At 45.4% G+C, this 18,090-nt stretch overlaps 1 protein-coding gene and 1 pseudogene across 8 annotated transcripts in view; one reads left to right on the top strand and one right to left on the bottom strand.

Annotated features, from left to right (window-relative positions):
- BOC (BOC cell adhesion associated, oncogene regulated) overlaps nt 1-18,090 on the bottom strand; it is a 128,631-nt gene that overhangs the window by 73,722 nt on the left and 36,819 nt on the right. For 3 of the 8 annotated variants that reach the window (XM_072723186.1, XM_072723207.1, XM_072723199.1), the window contains exon 1: nt 4,130-4,313. The gene's annotated coding sequence lies outside the window, so the exon portion shown is untranslated. Of the gene's footprint in view, nt 1-4,129; nt 4,584-4,864; nt 5,065-5,487; nt 5,573-18,090 lie in introns of those variants that run through there. The other 5 variants (XM_072723231.1, XM_072723227.1, XM_072723218.1 and 2 more) reach the window with 4 other exon arrangements.
- On the top strand, nt 12,635-13,049 carry LOC140596202 (small ribosomal subunit protein eS24 pseudogene; annotated as a pseudogene).

The raw sequence follows: 18,090 nt of genomic DNA, 5'->3' as shown, positions 1-18,090 counted from the left end.
GAGCTAAAAATTTGGGTTGTAAAGTTAAACTGTTTTTAAGCTGGGTGCTGAGTTGTTTATGGGACGGATGGAGGATGGGCAGTGTGGTGATAGGTAGCCAGTGGGGAGTCTAGCCATGTGTCAGCAGCAATTGTCAAGGGCATGAAGAAGCACAGTAGTAGCAGGCATGGAAAAGATGGTATAGATGGAAGAATAATAAAAGGTAAGGGCAGGAACGACAGGGCAAGCTTCAAAAGGGAAGCTAACACAGTGGCAGTGCAGCTATGACGATCAATGAGTTAGTTCGGTGGTTTGAATCTGTGTGAATGGAGTCCTCGGAAAAGCCAGGGCTTCCACCCAAATTCCCTACTCCTCATCTCTGTGCCACTTGAGATGGATCGTCTAAACCTTATTTCCTGCCTTCCATCTCCCCTTCTCTACCCATACCAACCCTGAGGGCTCCAAGGAGGCAAAAGCCCTATTTAGGGAGGCTTTTTGTAAACACAGATACCTAAATTAAAAACACCCACTTCCATTCCACTCTCCCCCCGCCCACCGCCCAGGTCCCAAATATTTGATTCGGCCTCATAAATGATAAAAATATTATACATGAAGGCCTCATGTGGGAGCACTCTTAGGATTTAGGTGAAGTAGATTGGACACATCTGTTCTCTGTGAGTCTTTGGACAAAAATCTCTAGATGCTTCACTGTGGACTACAAAAATGTGTATACTTTTATCACAACTATGTGAAAAGTATGCACACAGATGAACAAAATCAAGTTGTGTTATAGTATGGGAAAATGGGTCATTTAAAAAATTTTTTAAAATTATTAATAGATGCTTGTGCAATAAATAAAAATGAGGGAGAAAGGGTTTAGTTTGGGGAACCATACTTTAAGCTTATTCCCTCAGGGGCAAGAAAGATCCCATTCTAGGGTCTGATGTACTAGAAATATTTGATAAATTGAAGTATAGAGATGACAAGAAATTCTAAATGATATTTTTTTTTTAATGATATTTTTTTAAAATGTAGCAAATCACTACATTTTTTCCTCTGCCTCCCCAATTTCTACTCCCATCCCCTTTCTCTTATTTCCCCAGAAAGCAGACTCTAAATATATAATATCTTTTGGTGCCAGTTTAATACTTCCTTACTCAAGAGGTCAGAAAGTACTGGATATCAATTAACTGATGCATTTGGATCTTCAGCTTCTTCCCAGTTGTTTTGAAAGACAGAAAACTCCTTATTCATTAACCCCATCAGTGACTTCACTGAAGTCTGAACCCAGACCCTCTAGGGTCTTGTGGAATACTGTGACCAGACTCACTTGCACTTCTTGCTTAAGCCCTGGAGAAGTCAATGGAATTATTTAATGAGTAAAATCCCCTACTCCTTCTTGGGGAATGGAAATCACAGATAAGCTGCTGAAGAGAACTGAAAGCCCAAACATTTGAAAGAGCACTTCAAAGAAAGGAATATCTCCAAATTCATTTGGAGGATGGAAAGGAACACCCCCTTATCACAAGTTGGCCGACCAATCCACAGCTAAGCAAGGTCTTCCATCCCCCACCCGTATCTGTGGTCAAGGAACCAACCATGGTGGCCTCTGGCAACCTTGCCAGAGTAAAGCCAATGTCTGTGTCTTGGGCAATTTCTCCTGAGGAAATGTCTCTTGTAATGTTACTCCTCTTAGATCTCTTGAAAGAGGATGAAAGGGCCAGTGTCTGACATCTCAATCCTCAGATTTCATAGGAATAGACAGCCTCCAGTCTCCCAAAGGGCCAAACTGAGAAATAAACGGGGGTGGGGGTGGGGGGTGGGCACAGTCAGCAAAGTGGTAGAATGAGGCAACTCTTCTTTCATTTTTTACCTCTTCCATAAACTCACTCTAAAACTCACCTGGCAGGAAAATCATAACTCCACTGCTGTTTCCACCCTGCCTCCGTCCCACTGACCCCAAGGTGCTTCAAGATTACCATGGGAACCTTCTGGGTTTCAATTATGAGACCATTAAAAAGTGCCAATTATAAGACCTCAGAAACGTTCCTGGGAAAGCTGTTACACACCTCAAAACGGCCAAGCTCTTGCCTCAGATTCACTTAAGTTCAGAAAATAGGTCACCCAGATGGATAGGTGCCCCAGCCCCCACCTGAGTCCAACAAGACTGTGTTATAATATTGTCCATGCTGACCTGGAGGAAATGGAGATTGATTTATTGGCTGTAATCAGAGGAGTAAAAAAAACCATCACAGAGCTGAGCTGTGTGGGGCCCAGTTGTGGAAGAAATCAAAAACACTTGTGCACTGAAAATTTTTGAAAATTACATTTATTCCGTGTCCAATGTTTGCAAAGTTCTGAACAACAAAGTACTAGGTGACAAATGTGAGCCGGGTACAGGGAATTTGGGGGTGGCACAAGGGCCTGAAACCAAAGCACACTTTTCACTCAGTCCACTCAAAGGAACTCTGAATCAAAAACTTCCTCGACCCCTTTTGAACTGGCTAGGAAGGGATGGGGGAGCGGCAGTACACCCCACCACACCCATAAAGTGCTTGTTTAGGATTGCCGACGTGTGGTTTGGGTATTCTTAGCTCTCCTGCCACATCTCTGGAAGAACACAACCACCTTTCAAGTAACCCTGCCACCGCCACTGCCACCACCATCCCCCAAACAAAACTAAACAAATCCCCAGCGCTCCTCCTGAAGTCCTCCAGGTCCGATGCCCCATGCCCCTCGAAATCCTCCCATCATCTGGAAGAGCGGACATGTGGCACCCTGAAAGTCAAGCGAGGCTTCAACAATCCAGCAGGAGATCCCACCTGGGCTCCTGGCCCCTCCCTAGCGGCCCTTCCCACCTGTTCCAGAGGTTCACTTCCCCACCTCTCAGTTACACAAACAAATCTAAGAGCACAACTCCAGGATGCTGCGCGTGCGAACACCCCCCCACACACACACACGCTCTCCGGCCGCTCCCCCAGCCCCACTGACACCTCTGGACACCCCACTCTCGGCCTCGCCCCTTGCACACACTCCCCCTTCCCGCCCCCCCGCTAGAGATGCTCCGCAGGGGGCTGTTTCCCTCCCCGGCCTTCGGTCCCTCCTTCGGTGTTTTCTCTTTCTAACGCCAGGATGATCACCCCCCTCCCCCGGGGGTGCCAACCGGTGCTGCGCGGTTCGGGGGTGCCGCTGACCCACTGCGGGCTTCTCCCCGCGCCCGGCGCGCGGAGCCGGGACACCCGTGTCAGGCTTCGGGCACGTTTCGGAGGCGGTCCGGGCCCCGCTTCCACCCGACGAGCTTCCGGGAACCACCGGCCAGACTGCGCCGCAGGGAACCAGACGCGGCGGCCGGGGCCCGGTGGCGGCAGTCCCCGCACCCGCGGCCCGCCTCGCCCCAACCCCTCCGGCCCCCGCACTCCCCCTCGCCCCAACTCCCCCGCACCCCGCGGCCCCCCTCGCCCCAACTCCCCCTCACCCCTTGGCCCGCCTCACCCCAACTCCTCCGGTCCCCGAACCCCGCGGCCCGCCTCGCCCCAGCTCCTCCGGCCCCTGCACCCCGCGGCCCCCCTCGCCCCAACTCCTCCGGCCCCTGCACCCCGCGGCCCCCCTCGCCCCAACTCCCCTGCACCCCGCGGCCCCCCTCGCCCCAGCTCCTCCGGCCCCTGCACCCCGCGGCCCCTCTCGCCCCAGCTCCTCCGGCCCCTGCACCCCGCGGCCCCTCTCGCCCCAGCTCCTCCGGCCCCTGCACCCCGCGGCACCTCTCACCCCAACTCCTCCGGTCCCCTGCACCCCGCGGCCGCCCTCGCCCCAACTCCCCTGCACCCCGCGGCCCCCCTCGCCCCAGCTCCTCCGGCCCCTGCACCCCGCGGCCCCCCTCGCCCCAGCTCCTCCGGCCCCTGCACCCCGCGGCCCCCCTCGCCCCAACTCCCCTGCACCCCGCGGCCCGCCTCGCCCCAACCCCTCCGGCCCCGCGCCCGGCGCGCCCCCCTCGGCCGCGGTCCCCGCCGGAGCCCGCGGGCCGAGCTCCCGGACCCGCTCCCGCCGTCGGCGCTCCCTCGGCGTCGCCCGGCCTCCGACCGCCCCCCCCCCCAACCAACACAGAAACACAACTTTTTGCGAAAAGAAAACAAACTTCAGCGACGTGACTCACCCCCGGTGCAGCGGCTCCTGCGAGGGCGAGCGGGGCCCGCGGCCGGCCGGAGGGAGCCACCCGGCACCGCGGCGCACGGCCACACGCCCCGCACCGCGACCCCCGCGGGCTCACCGAGCCGGAGGGCGGCCGCCGCGGGAGCACAAAGGAGCCCCGGCCCGAGCGGTAGCCGGCCGGGGAGGGCGGGCGCGTGCGGGCGCGTGCGGCTGCGGCGGGCGCGAGTGCGTGTGTGCAAGGGCGAGAGTGCGTGCGCGCGCGCCGGCTGACACCGCGGCCGGGGCTCAGGGTCTCCGCGCCAGGCAGCGGGGGTCGCGGCGGCGGCGGCGGGAGCACAAGGCAGGGGACGCCGCGCCCGGCGCACCCGGTCCCTCCATATGGAAGACGCTTTTTTGGATGAGTGAACTCGCAAACAATTCCTTCTTTTGCTTCTCCTGCCTAGGAGCCTCCCATTGCCGCGCGAGGCGGAGGAGGAGGGGGAGCCGAGGAGGCGGGGAGGAGGGGGAGGAGCAAGCCGGGGCAGAGAAAAAGTCTTGGAAAGGAAAGGAAGCTGGAAAAAAAAAAAAAAAAAAAAAACCAGACCAGTCCCCCAAACTCCGTTTTCTCCTAACGCCCATTTTCCTTCTGCTGCGCTCTAGCCCGCGCTCTTCCCCCACTTGTGGCTCCCCTTCCGAGGGCAGTGCCCCCGGACCCCTCTCCCCCTTCAGCCTCACCCCAGAGCCTTGCTCGCCAACCTACCCTCCTCTCTCCCCGTCACTCGCTCCCCCGAGACTGTTTCTGACACCCCAGTCTCAGTAGTCGTCCTCATTCGGCAAACTATCGGCTACATCACTAAAGCAGACTTTGTCATTAAACGTCCCCAAACTGGGGCAGCGGTTGTCAAAGAAATTGGGAGGAAACCGGTCTCGGCGAAGCCCCGACGCCACCTCCCCCGACCCACCGGGTGGGGATGGGAGGGAGGGTTGGCCGCGTCCTGCGCTGACAGCGCCCTGACCTCCATTCATCATCCCGGGATGGAGAAGCAGGAAAAGCATCCGAGGGGGGAGAGAGGAGGCGGCTAGTGGCCTAAGAGAGAAGTTGGTTACCTCCGCGTGTGCGTGTGTTAAACGCCTCTGCTTAGGGTTGGGCGGAAAACAATTTAGCGGTTCTGGAACTTGAGCGGCCTCAGAACCTCCCAGAGGCTTACTAAAACACGGATTGCCGGGCCCGCCCCCCAATTTTCTGATGCAGCAGATTCTAGGGTGGGCCTGAGGGTTTGCATTTCTAGTAAGTTCCCAGGTGACCGTGGTGATCCTGACCTAGGGCCACACTGTAAAAACACTTTTCAACGGTATTGAGAAGCTAAACATGTACTGACTTACTGGCAAGTTGGGTCCTCTCCTTCTTCAGGGATGAGAGGTAGATCGGGTAGGTCGCCTCATTGAAGTCCACACCTTTATATTGCAGCTGAGGAAAACGAGACCCAGAAAGGTTAAAATATTTGTTCAACGTGAACCTCAAGTTTGTGCCCAAGTGGGAAGGAAGCCACCTCAGAATTGATCAGCAGGCCAAGAGTGGGGGAGGAAGGTGCTGCCTCTTTTCTGCAGCAAGGCAGCTGCCCAGGGAGTCAGGAAGCCACTGTGTGACTTTGAGAAAGTCACATAACCATTTTTTAAGTTTCTCATCAGTAAAAAAGTACATACTTTACGCTGAGTATATGATTTTAATCGAATCTGAATCAAAAGATGTTTAAAGGGGCAACATAGGGGACACCTAGTTGGCTCAGCAGTTGAGCATCTGCCTTCAGTTCAGGGCATGATCCCCGGATCCTGGGATCGAGTCCCACATCAGGCTCTTCGCAGGGAGCCTGCTTCTCCCTTTGCCATGTCTCTGCCTCTCTCTCTCATGAATAAATAAAAATCTTAAAAAAATTTTTTTTTAAATAAAGGGGCAACATAAATATTTCATTCAATATGTTGTACTGCTGCTTTTTTCATGTATTTGGTAATTCAGGCAGCCAGATTTTCACTGATTTATCTGATACTTTCAACAATGTGTGCCTGGATTCTTAGGGCCTGTCTTTGGGGCAAAATGAAAAAAGGGATGATCCATCTTCAACAAGAAGGTGAAAAAGACACTGAAACTCCCTCTTGGAACTGTGTACCTATCTATACTCTTTCCTCTTCTTTCTTCTCCCATTCCCTCCCTCCCCACTTTCCTTCTCTGGTACTAACATTCTCCCCACCCCACCCCCAGCATTCCCCAAGACCTACTTTTCTCCCCAGCCAATGACCTTGTTAGCTTCCACCTTCTTCTTGTCCTCCTCCTGTGGCACAGGACTACAAGGCCTGGAGTCTACCCTGGATACAGAACTCTTAATTCCCCCAAGGGAATAGGTTAGCAGCCTTCTACCACAGTGAAATAGTCCTTCTCCACAAGCCCCAAGTGGGGTATCCAACTGTCTGTTTTTCAAAGATGACTCCAAGTAGTACCGTTCCCACTGGCAATGTGGGGTTCTAATGCAAACACCATGCATGAAGTTCTTAGATCGATTCTTCTGTATTTCTATACATACTATTTGTTGCTCAACATCTCAAAGATGTCCCTTACCCCTTCACATTGTCTTCTTCCTCAGACTTTCTCTTAGGACCCGCTATTCCCTCCATTCTTATTTTTGAATCTTTGCTCCAGGCTCCGAGTCAACAAGTCAGAGCACAAGCAGAAAACAAAGATCACAGTCCCCTACCAACGCTATTTAGCCAGGATAAAGGCCCATGGCCTTATACTTCCCTCCATCCGAGTCTGCTCATGTGGCTGCTCATCTTTCCCACAGAGTTTAGACAGAATGCAGATCACAGGGATCCCTGGGTGGTGCAGCGGTTTGGCGCCTGCCTTTGGCCCAGGGTGCGATCCTGGAGACCCAGGATCGAATCCCACGTTGGGCTCCCGGTGCATGGAGCCTGCTTCTCCCTCTGCCTGTGTCTCTGCCTCTCTCTCTCTCTCTGTGACTATCATAAATAAATAAAAATTAAAAAAAAAAAAAGAATGCAGATCACAGCTTAATTTAGAGGGTTTAATTCTGCAATAGCATCAAGCATAGTGTTGGCACCCCAGAAGTGTTTATTGTTTTTATGGCTCTTTGTATTAACATAATTATGTTTATTATTATTACTTCAGTAAGAACACTGTTATCTCTGAATTCTCCCCCTTTGCTTGGAGCAATCCTTGTCTAGTTCCTCCCTTCTCTCTCTGTTAGTTTCTCTATCCTAACCCTCCCCACCCAACACCAACACTAGCTCCCAGCCATCTCAAAACAGAGTCAAAGCTTGCGGTAAGGTGCTTTATGCTACTCTCCACTCTGTTCATGGTGATTTCCCTTTGGCATCTTGCTTTCCTGGGGGCTTTCTTGCCTCCATGAAGGAGGGAGCCTTTAGCATGAAAGTGATCATGATATTTATTACATTGGGAGGGAGCAAGCAGGGACTCTATATAGGTCTACATAAGTCACTATATAGAGTGAACTGGAAGGAATCCCAGTGAGTGAAGTGAAAAGAGGGGTGTCCCTCAGGTGCTGCAGACACACTACCCATTACAGCATAAACAAGAGTACTTGTTCGTTGTGAAGCATATCTGGAGAGGATTGTACTGAGAAAAATTACTAAAATGTACACAGAGAAATAGGTACTACATAATTTTCCCTCTTTTAAAATAAATCTGTCTGCCTGAGTATATACTATGTTTATTGAAAAAAATTTAGAAAATACAGAAAAGCATAAAGAAGGGGAAAATCATTTTAGACCCACTTACCCCCGGATAACACTGCTAACCCATTGAGGTATTTTTCCTGATCATTTTCCTCTTGTTATTGTTGTTGGTTTTTTTTTTTTCTCATCAGTACAAATACATACTTTGTCTACACTGAGTATATGATTCTAATTGATCAGAACTGGAAGATATTTAAAAGGACAACATAATCAGATACCTTTATTCAATATTTTGTACTTTTTTCTTATGCATTTGGTAATTTAAGCAGGGGCCAGTTTTATCATTGATTTATCTCTACTTTCATATTTTACAAAATTGTGTTTATTGTATATAGAAGTTGTTATCCTACTTTTTAAATTTAACATTCTGATATAATTAAATCTTCTCCAAAATTTGCCTTTAACAGCTGTGTACTATTCCATCAAAGAGAGACATTGTTATTTATTCAACCATTATCCTATTGTCATATATTTAGATTGTTTCCATTTTTATTATGATAATGCATCAGAGTTAACTAAACATGTTGTCATAAATCTTTATTTACAATTCTGATTATTTCCTAAGGGTGAATTCCTATGAGTAGGAGCTTTGGATCAACAGATATAACATTTTAAAGGCTTTTGGCTGGTATTGCAAAATTGTCCTCTAGTGGCTCCAATGTACATTTTCATCTCTCAGATCTCAACAACAATGAGATCATCAAGCACAAGGCCCCAAGTGGAGACTTGATTGAATTATCCAGTTTGGATGACTGCACTAACCAGATAAAGAAAACAAATGCCAAATATTCACTACACTGGAGACAACGCTCAAGTGGGAAAAGCTGAACAATAATTGCTTGCTATGTGAGCTCAGTTATATTCATGATCTTATGTAATCTTTCCAATAACCCCTTGAGAAATAAGGTAACATTTACTGAGCATCTACTCTCACAGCCTCTGTGCTCGGTTCTACGTGTACACTCAGTCTTGAATCCCCGCAACAACCCTTCGTTGTAGGTTTGATCAACTCCAGTTCCAGTATACAGATATGAAAAATTAAGTAATTTGCCTAAGATCCCCCAACAACTAAGTGGTGGTACCAACGCCTAAACCTGAGGTTTTTCCAGTGTAACATTTCCTATAACTATTTCAGGAGGTATATAGGCTACTTATGGGGTAAGAAAAGCATATTCAGAAGATACTTAAATTTTGTCCAAGTCATTAAAGATCTTTTCTGGGCTTCTGAATGGCTGATTTTTTAAAAAGCAACCAAGTTAATTCAAGGAACTAAGGTATTTTATACACTGTAATTAATAGAAAAGTCTAAGGACTGTATACCTTAAGAGAATGGAGCGCTGATGTAGGAGTTAAGATTAAAGACTAGATACTAAAATTCATAGTATCAACAGTAGTTAAGCAAATTGGCTTTTGTATACATTCCTATTCTCAAAGCTAATGTTTGGATAAAGATTTTTATCTTGATCAGAGGTGCTAGAAATAAAATATTGTATCCAACTTGCTGGTTTCAAATTCTAGCTATTGAATTCTAGCTATAAAGCTTTTAGTAATGAAGGGAATATGCTCATTTTCAAAATAAATACAAAAAGTCATTAATTTGTTACTAGGAAAATTAGCTCTCATTTGCTTGTTAGCGGGCCATTTACTAGTTACCTGAGTTGGCCTACCTTTCAAGGCTGAGTATCACAAGGGCTGTCGGAGAAGTGTGCACAGTTGCTCCAAAATATTTGATGACTGAATGATGAATGAAAGTATAAGATTGACCTCTGCAACAATTAGTAAACAATGCAAGACAGCATGTAATTAAACCCTAAATTGCATGGTTTGGGCAGGATTACAGGTGAGCCTGGTACAATGCCATCTACTCCCCATACAAGTTGAGCTGGCTGGGATTGACTTCCCTAGTCCAGTGCTGCCAACTTGGGCATTCCTATGCGCCGGGTGTTCTGCTGACTTTAAGGGATCAGTCTTCTGAGCCCCCTAAGGCTGCCTAATGGATAAGGGTACTCTAAGGGGTGGATGACATTAAATAAAAGGGGAAATTGTGCAGCAAAACAAATCTGGGTTTGGATACAGTCTTTAAACAAGCCTGCAAGCTTAGACATTTTGAATCCCAGTTCCTTCATCTGTGAAAACTGGAAATATATCTAAAGTATCTCTCTCATTATACGATTGTTAGTGGGTTATCTGATACAATCATACCAGTTGTTTATGGCTAGCACCTGTTCTGAGAGGTCATGCAATGCCCATTGCACTTTTAAAAACATAACCTTTAGTAGGCACATTATAAATGGCAGTTATAGTAGTAAGAGTCTGAGTCAGAGGTGAATCAAGGACAGAGAAATGGAAAACAGGACAATGCAAGGCCATTTTTGTGACCCGTGCTGCATGCTTGATTTTGCACACTCCTTAAGTCCCAGACAAATAGAATTTGTTGACACTGAGTTCTAAGAGACTCCATTTTTCCCAAGATATCAGATTCTCTGAAGCAAGCACAGGCCCCATTTAGTCCCACGTGAAACCTCTACCTTCTACAACTCCCTCTGTTTGCTCTCCTCCCCACCCCCACCCTCTCACGTTTTAGGCTGAGAAACTTGGATCCTCCAGCTGTTAGATATTGTGCAGCTGACGGCAGCCCAGGGCAGCAGGCAAGAGACTCCAGACGAAAGCCAAAACTCAAAGAAAACTGGACCTCAGAGCTTTGATACCAAACAGCCTCCGTTAAATTTGCTCAGTCAGCCATTAACAGGGAAGGAGTTTCTCACACGTCCTGTAAGGGGGTTTGGTGATGGGGTGCTTCTATGGAGGGGAATCAAGGTTCCAGGGCCCAAGCAGGACAGAATCAAAAGCCAAACTGCTGTTGCAAGTTTAGAGAGGTAATGTGCTACCTGGTTGTGCTCTCACTGTATTCTTTTCTTTCCCTCTTATGAGGTACTGGGGATTCACTGGGACTTTGGGCCATAGTGACAGAAAACCAACTATGTCCCAGCCTATGTCACCTGTCCCATTTCTTTAGAACAGCCCATACAGTGGCAGCCCAAGAAAGGAAAAAGAGTTGAGAGGAAGGCAGAGATACTGGGGCTCCCTACTACCTGTCCCACTCAGATTCAGATACCAGTTTCATCTTCTTTGCCTTCTATTGGTTCATCAACTAGGAAATGAAATCATCTGAGGTTCGATGGGCCCAATTTGACAAGTGCCTTACCTATGAACCTCTGCCTGGAATGAAGAAGGACAAAAATTAATCATAGTCCACCCTACTGACTTCCTCGTTTCTTTAAAAGAAACAACAAAACACCAAACCAAACCAAAAAAACTCATAAACCTTGTCTTTATTATTCAGGACAGATATAGACAGGATCACATTACTCACTGCCTTAAAGTTCTTTAGTGGCTCCCAGCTCCTTTGATATAGGAGACAAGTGCTCCCTGCTCTGAACCAGCCCACCTCTCCAGCCCGGCTCCCCAGTGGCTCACCGACCGGCACCTTATGCTCTAGCATCTCTTTTCTCTCCCTCACGAGGTCATACTTTCTCGTGCTTCCCAACCTGACCAATTTCTGTCCCTCTGACTCAAACTCTTATTTATTCTTTAAGACTTCCCGCTAGCATCACCTCCTCTAGGAGCACTCGCTGAACTCTCCCTCCCCAACTCCAGTTGTCTGCCCATGCACTGGAGTTGAACCCTCTCCCGTCCTTTATCACAGCATCCATAATGGGCAGTATAGTTGTGATTGTGGGTCCATCTGACTTCCCTCAGCTGGAATACCCCCAAGTGGAAAGGCAATTCGTTTCAACTTTGTACCCTCAGTGCTTAGCATGACACTTAGCACATATTGGGTATCCAAAGTATAAATATATCAGATGGATGAATGAATGAAGAGTTAATGAATCAAGTATCTCTGTCACAGCAGTTGAAGCCTAGTCAATCTATGTCATCTGGAATGCTGAAAGGATACTAATAACCAATACTGCACCTGGTGTAGAATTATAGTTTGAATACCAAAACCAGATCCTTGCCTAAAGCAACTATTGACTGATTTGTCTTAGATACAAAGTCGGATGGCCACCATATGGTATTCTGCATTTGGATGCTAATGGTGTATCTGAAAGAATAGCATATGACTGACTTTCAGCTGTATTTTAATTTTTATTTTGAGATAATTATAGATTCCCATGAGTTGTAGGAAATAATACAGAGTTCCTGTATACCCTTCACCTAGTTTTCCCCTAAATATAGCACAGTATCTAGCCTAATTATAGTAGTGTATCTTAATCAAAGATGTCTTAATATCTTAATCGAGTTTGATACACTCATCAACCTTATTCAGATTTTGCCAGTTTTACTTGCACACTGATTTGTGGGTAGTTGTGTTTTTGAAATGATTTGTACGTTATTGTGTCTGTGTGGCTAAGCCCCTGAATGTCTGGCCACAACCATTAAGAGTCAGGATTGTGCCCAGTTGGCCCCATAAAGAAAGGGCTTGAGTTTCTCCCAGAAAGCTTACAGAAACAGGATTCATTCCTCATCCAGTCTCTGCTTTACACCCTCCCTCTCCTGAGATTCGACTGTAGAATGTCTTATTCCTCCTCTGACAGGACAAGAAAAGACACAGTCTTCCTGGAGGATGCATGATGAGTTGGAATAATTCCATTCACCGTTCTCTGCCATCAGCCAACACAACAGAGTAGGCTACATATTTTGCAGAGTCTAAGTACAAAATAAAAATGCAGGGTCCCAGTCAGAAATGGGGAAGTCAGCTCTTTTCCTCCCCAGCTGCTTGAAGCTCGGCCGCCATCATGAATGACACAGTAACTATCTGGACCAGGAAGTTCATGACCAACTACTTCAGCAGAAACAGATGGTCACTGATGTTCTTCACCCTGGGAAGGCAATAGTACCTAAGACAGAATTTGGGGGAAAACTAGACAAAATGTACAAGACCACACCAGATGTCATATTTGTATTTGGATTCAGAATCCATTTTGGTGGTGGCAAGACAACTGCCTTTGGCATGATTCCTTGGATTATGCAAATAAAAATGAACCCAAACATAGACTTGCAAGACATGGCCTGTATGAGAAGAAAAGACATCAAGGAAACAGCGCAAGGAATGCAAGAATAGAATGAAGAAAGTCAAGGAGACTGAAAAAGCCAATGTTGGTGCTTGCAAAAAGTGAGCTGGAGATTGAACAGAAAGAGTAAAGATTCTGCAGTAGCTTTATTTTCAGTGATTGTGCAGATTTTTCATGAGAGGATTAATAAACTAAGAACGTTAAAAACCAAAACAGAAACAAAAAACACAAAAAACAAAACAAAAAAAAAGGAATGGGGAAGTCAATCTCGCTTTCTTATACCCATAGCAGATGGCCAACCCCTAAGGGGCTGTAATGTGCATACCAAGATACCCTAGGAGATGAGCTATAGGCCCCTGCCCAGATGTCTACTGAAAGCACTGTGAAACTGCCAGGCTTGGGGGGGGCGGAGGGGGGTAGGAAGCCACTGCCTCATCCTTCCCTGAGATGCAATGGGTTACATGCCCTACACCAACCATCCCCACTTACGCCTAGGCTCCTATCAGAGGCAGAGGGTGACTGAAGCCATAGAGCAAGTATCTGGTGGGAAAAGCTGGGGAAAGCCAGGGCACTAGGAGTCAAGGGAGTAGACAGCTGAGCCCCTATCCCGGGTAGGCAGTGAGAGGCAGGATGACATGTGAGCTGACACTCACATGTCCAGAACTCCAGTGCATGCTCTACTGCCCAGTTGAACTTCCCTTACAAAACACAAATTCAAAAAGAAAAATGTCAAGATAGTAGCCCCAGAGATTAAAACCAAGTGTGGGACCTGAGGGCAAGTCTCTGTGTAACACATACCCATGAAGTTGCCTGAATATACCAAACTCAGAATTCATTAATTGCATTTGTTACTCTGTAATTGCCCTAGTCCAGACCCTTATCATTTTTTTATGCGGAAGATTGCAAAAGTCTCTTTATTAATTGTCTTGCCTCCCATCTGCCTCCATCACTGGTCTGTTTTTCATATTACCAATGGAGACGTCTTTAGAAAAGTCAAGTTTGATGATGCCATAGCTTTCCCTCCACCTGCACCTCACCACTTTTAGGATGAAATCAAACTCGTAAGCAAAGTGCATTAAACCTTTCACGCCAGTCCTGAACAAGTATCTCCTCAATGTGGTCTGTCTCCTACCATCCCCCACCCCTGACCTTGTTCCCCTGACCTTGTTCCCTCCCTTACTTTACTCAACTTCTTCAGAATGTTCCAGGATCATGTCTCTAGGCTTTTGTGTATGTGATCATGTCTCTAGGCCTTTGCTGGAGCACCTTTACTGCCTATTGCACCAAATTCCTATTTGTCCTGCAAAACTTAGCTCAATTGTTAGCTCCTCTGGTCTTCTTTGCCCAGTGCAATAAAATAGGTGCTTATTATCCAAGGGCTCATATATCACTTGGTGTTTACCCTTATTATAGCACCTACTGCATTGTTTGGTAATTAACCATTTTAAGCTGTCATGTTTCTAAACCATAGGAGATGTCATTTACACTGTGGTGTATTTTCAATTTTCCTCAACTGATGTGATCCCCTTGAAACCCTTGGTTACTACTGTATTCCTAATACCTTGCACAACTTCTGGAATAAGATAGGCAGTAGGTAGATGTTTGCTAAAGAGAGGAAAAATTGTAGATGCCACTGTATAGTATTTCTTACTCTCCCAGCTCTGGCCCCACAAATTCTCCCCACTTTCTTAGCTGTTTGATGTCTTAGGAGCTAATATGGTTTGACAGCACAGTCAATCTGATCGTGCAGGCACAGGCGGTTTAGGTGACAGAAAATAATGATTTGACCAAATTTGAAGCAGTGGCTGTGTACAGACAGTTTGGTCCCTCAGATTGGGGCCTTTGATATTAAACACAGAAATGCTGATAGTTATCTCCGTCAAGAATGACCAATTCATAAAGTTACCATGCAGCATTTTGAAAAATAAACAGAAATGTTTAAATATACAAAGCAAGAAAAAAATGTTTTATGGACGCAGAAAAACAACTTACAAGTGCATAACATGGGGGTGCCTGGGTGGCTCTGTCGTTTAAGTACCTGTCTTCAGCTCAAGTCATGATCCATGAGTCCAGGGATAGAGCCTGAGTCAGGCTCCCTGCTCAGTGGGGAGTCTGCTTCTCCCTCTCCCTCTGCCCCTCGCCCCACTCATGCTCACTCTCACTCTCTCAAATAAATAAAATCTTTTTTAAAAAAATACATAACATGCAGTTGTTAAAACTTATAAAACTATAGTCCACAAAGAGAATTTTACTGTATACAAATTTTTTTACAAATCAGTTATGGTGAGGGAGACTCTACAATGTAATACAAATTGTAACAACTGAACCTAAATATAACAAACGAATAATACAATGATAATGTAGAAGAACTAACCCAAGTTTCTCTGGAAAACAGTATTTGACTACATATTATAAGGTTAAAAGAAAAACAAATACACAAAAAAGGTATTTTAGTAAATTTCTTTTCTTTTTTTAAAGAAAGATTTTATTTATTTAAAAGAGAGAGGGACAAGAGAGAGCATAGCCATGGAGCAGGGAGAAGGAGAAGCAGGCTCCCTGCTGAGCAGGGAGCCAGAAATGGGGCTCTATTCCAGGACCTTGGGATCATGACCCGAGCCAAAGGCAAAAGCTTAACGGACTGAGCCACCCAGATGCCCCAGTAAATTTATTTCTCAAAGGGATATGGATTAGCAATTCTGAAACTACTTTGTGTATACAGTAAGGGTGAACAAATAAGCACATTGTGGAAATGTAGAATGTATGCAGAAATAAATACATTGTAGAAATGTAAAATTTCATTGTAGAAATGAAAGCCAGGCTTTTCAAAGTTAGAGGAAGAAGTTACAAATAAGGAAAAGGGAAATATTAGAATGAAGGCTGTGAGTTAAATAAGAGTCAGAGGTAGCAGTATGAACTCATGGTTTTAAAAATATATATACAAAGAAAAGTACAGAGAAATAAACATAGATGTGTATAGGCACCAAGTACTCTCCTTGTATTCACACATACATTTCCTAGCTCTATCTGCTGAGAGGGCCCAAAAGCAATGATATCCAGCAATAGTGTGCATACCCAGCACTCAAATTGTGATTTCTATATACCATTCTTCAGTAAAAGGAATTAGAAATTCTTCAAAAAGTATTTGATTCTAGGGCTAGGACATTTGGAAAAATACAAGATCAGCCAGGAATATCTTTTGTTGTCAACAAAGGAAGGAAGTACTCAAAAAAGGGCTGGAGTATACAGAAAGGGCAGAGAAGCCAACCTGCAGCTAAAGTTGGCTACAATTTCAGCAATAAAGTAACTAGCAGTTTTATTGGATTATAACCAATAGGACAAAATAAGTATACCTGAATCCATACTGATATAAGTAACTGAATGAATGAATAAATGAATAAAATAGAATAAAAGCAGAAACTCCTCATTATAGAATAATCCCAAATAATAAATGAGACAGAATTAGGAAAACAGAAAATCTTTATTAGAATATCACATTAATATTCTTTAGGGTGCTACAATCAGTGGGCAAAAGGTATTTTCATAGTCTCAAAATATCACCCCAAGATATTAATCACAAAACTTTTAACTGCCTTTACTTTGAACAAAGAGAGTAGATACCACCTCAACAAAGTGATTCATGTTGACATCACTAATAATAAGATACATTAATACTATGTCCCCCTAGTATGATACATTGAGAAAAACATATCACTTCTGTGCTATTCTTGCCCCAAAATGGAAAGCATCAGACAAACTGAAATTGAGAGACAATCTACAAAATAACGAATACTCTTCAAAAGTGTCAAGATCAAGAAAAAAGGAAATGTTACAGACTGAGAGCCAATGAGACATGACAACTGAATGTAAGATGGGACACCAAATTGAGTTCTATAACAGAAAATATAGTAGAGGAAAAACTGATGAAATCTAAGTAAGTTCATAGTTAAGTTATTTTGAGAGTCAATAAAGATATTACAGGTGAAAATACTTCTCAAAGGGTAAAACACTTTACAAATGTTAATTTTAATTTCACTGTCCCAACACAATGAAACATATGGCATTTTTTAAATATAAAAAAACCCACAAGGCACAAATTTTTAGAAACAAGTAATTTTTGTAAAGTGGTCGCTTTTTTTTTAAACCTAAAACATATTTTTTTCAGCACTTAGCTATGTAGTCAGATGTGAGATGTAACAATTCTTTTCTATAGCTTCTTTAGCAGTGAGCCCAGTCTGGTTGCCAGGACCATAAAAACAGAAGGCTGTTGATCATTAGTCTGTGTAAAACAGAGCACTTGGGCATCTCACATGGAACTCGCTTTTTAACTTGTTTCAAGAGGTGGCGCATAGAACTGAAAAGGGTATTGTATGCCTGAATGAGTGCACCAAAACACCAGGCCAGACTGGGGTGTGGGCACCCACTTATGTGTGCAACTGCCTTTTTACCTAATTAATCCTCTCCTTGCAAGCCTGAACGGGGCCTGTGAACTTCACATTCCACTGGTAACTGGAACTCTGGGTCCTACAAAACCTGGAGGCTTTAATGGAACATTATTTGTTCAGGGCCCTTGAAGCAATGATATCTAATGGAGCAGAAGCAAAGAGAAAATGCCCTGAGCTTTAGTAAGAACAGTTGATTTCCATCACAGACCTGGCCCTGTCACTCCCCTGCTTAGAAACCCTGGAGGGCTCCCTTCCTGGATGGAGTCCAAACTCTTCTGAACCAACCCTGGGCTCATCTTTCCACACACTTGCCACTCCCACCTTCTCCCCACCCCTCCCAAATCTCTAGGCTTGTGCTTCTCAAAATGTGGCTTACAGACTACCTGTAAGAAATAAGCTGATGGTATTTGTTTAAAATACAGACATCCTTGTTGGACCTCAGGGCCACTAAATCAGAAATTTCTGAGTTTAGAGACCTCAGGACTCAGTATATTAAAACTAACTCCTCCAGCAATTCTTATAAACACAAAGAGTTTGGAGATATTGGTCTTGCCATATATAAACTGCCTGTTCCTTGAATTCAGCATACACTTTATTTCTCAGTCCCTGTGCTTTGCTCTTCTTTTCCTCTCCATAAACTTACTAAAGCTTCCTTTATTGAGTACCTTTGGTATGGTAAACACAGCCTGTACATTAAAGCTTCA

This window comes from Vulpes vulpes, chromosome 1, assembly GCF_048418805.1.
Source record: "Vulpes vulpes isolate BD-2025 chromosome 1, VulVul3, whole genome shotgun sequence".
NCBI classification, from domain to species: domain Eukaryota; kingdom Metazoa; phylum Chordata; class Mammalia; order Carnivora; family Canidae; genus Vulpes; species Vulpes vulpes.
This window is presented reverse-complemented; position numbering and strand designations above follow the sequence as displayed.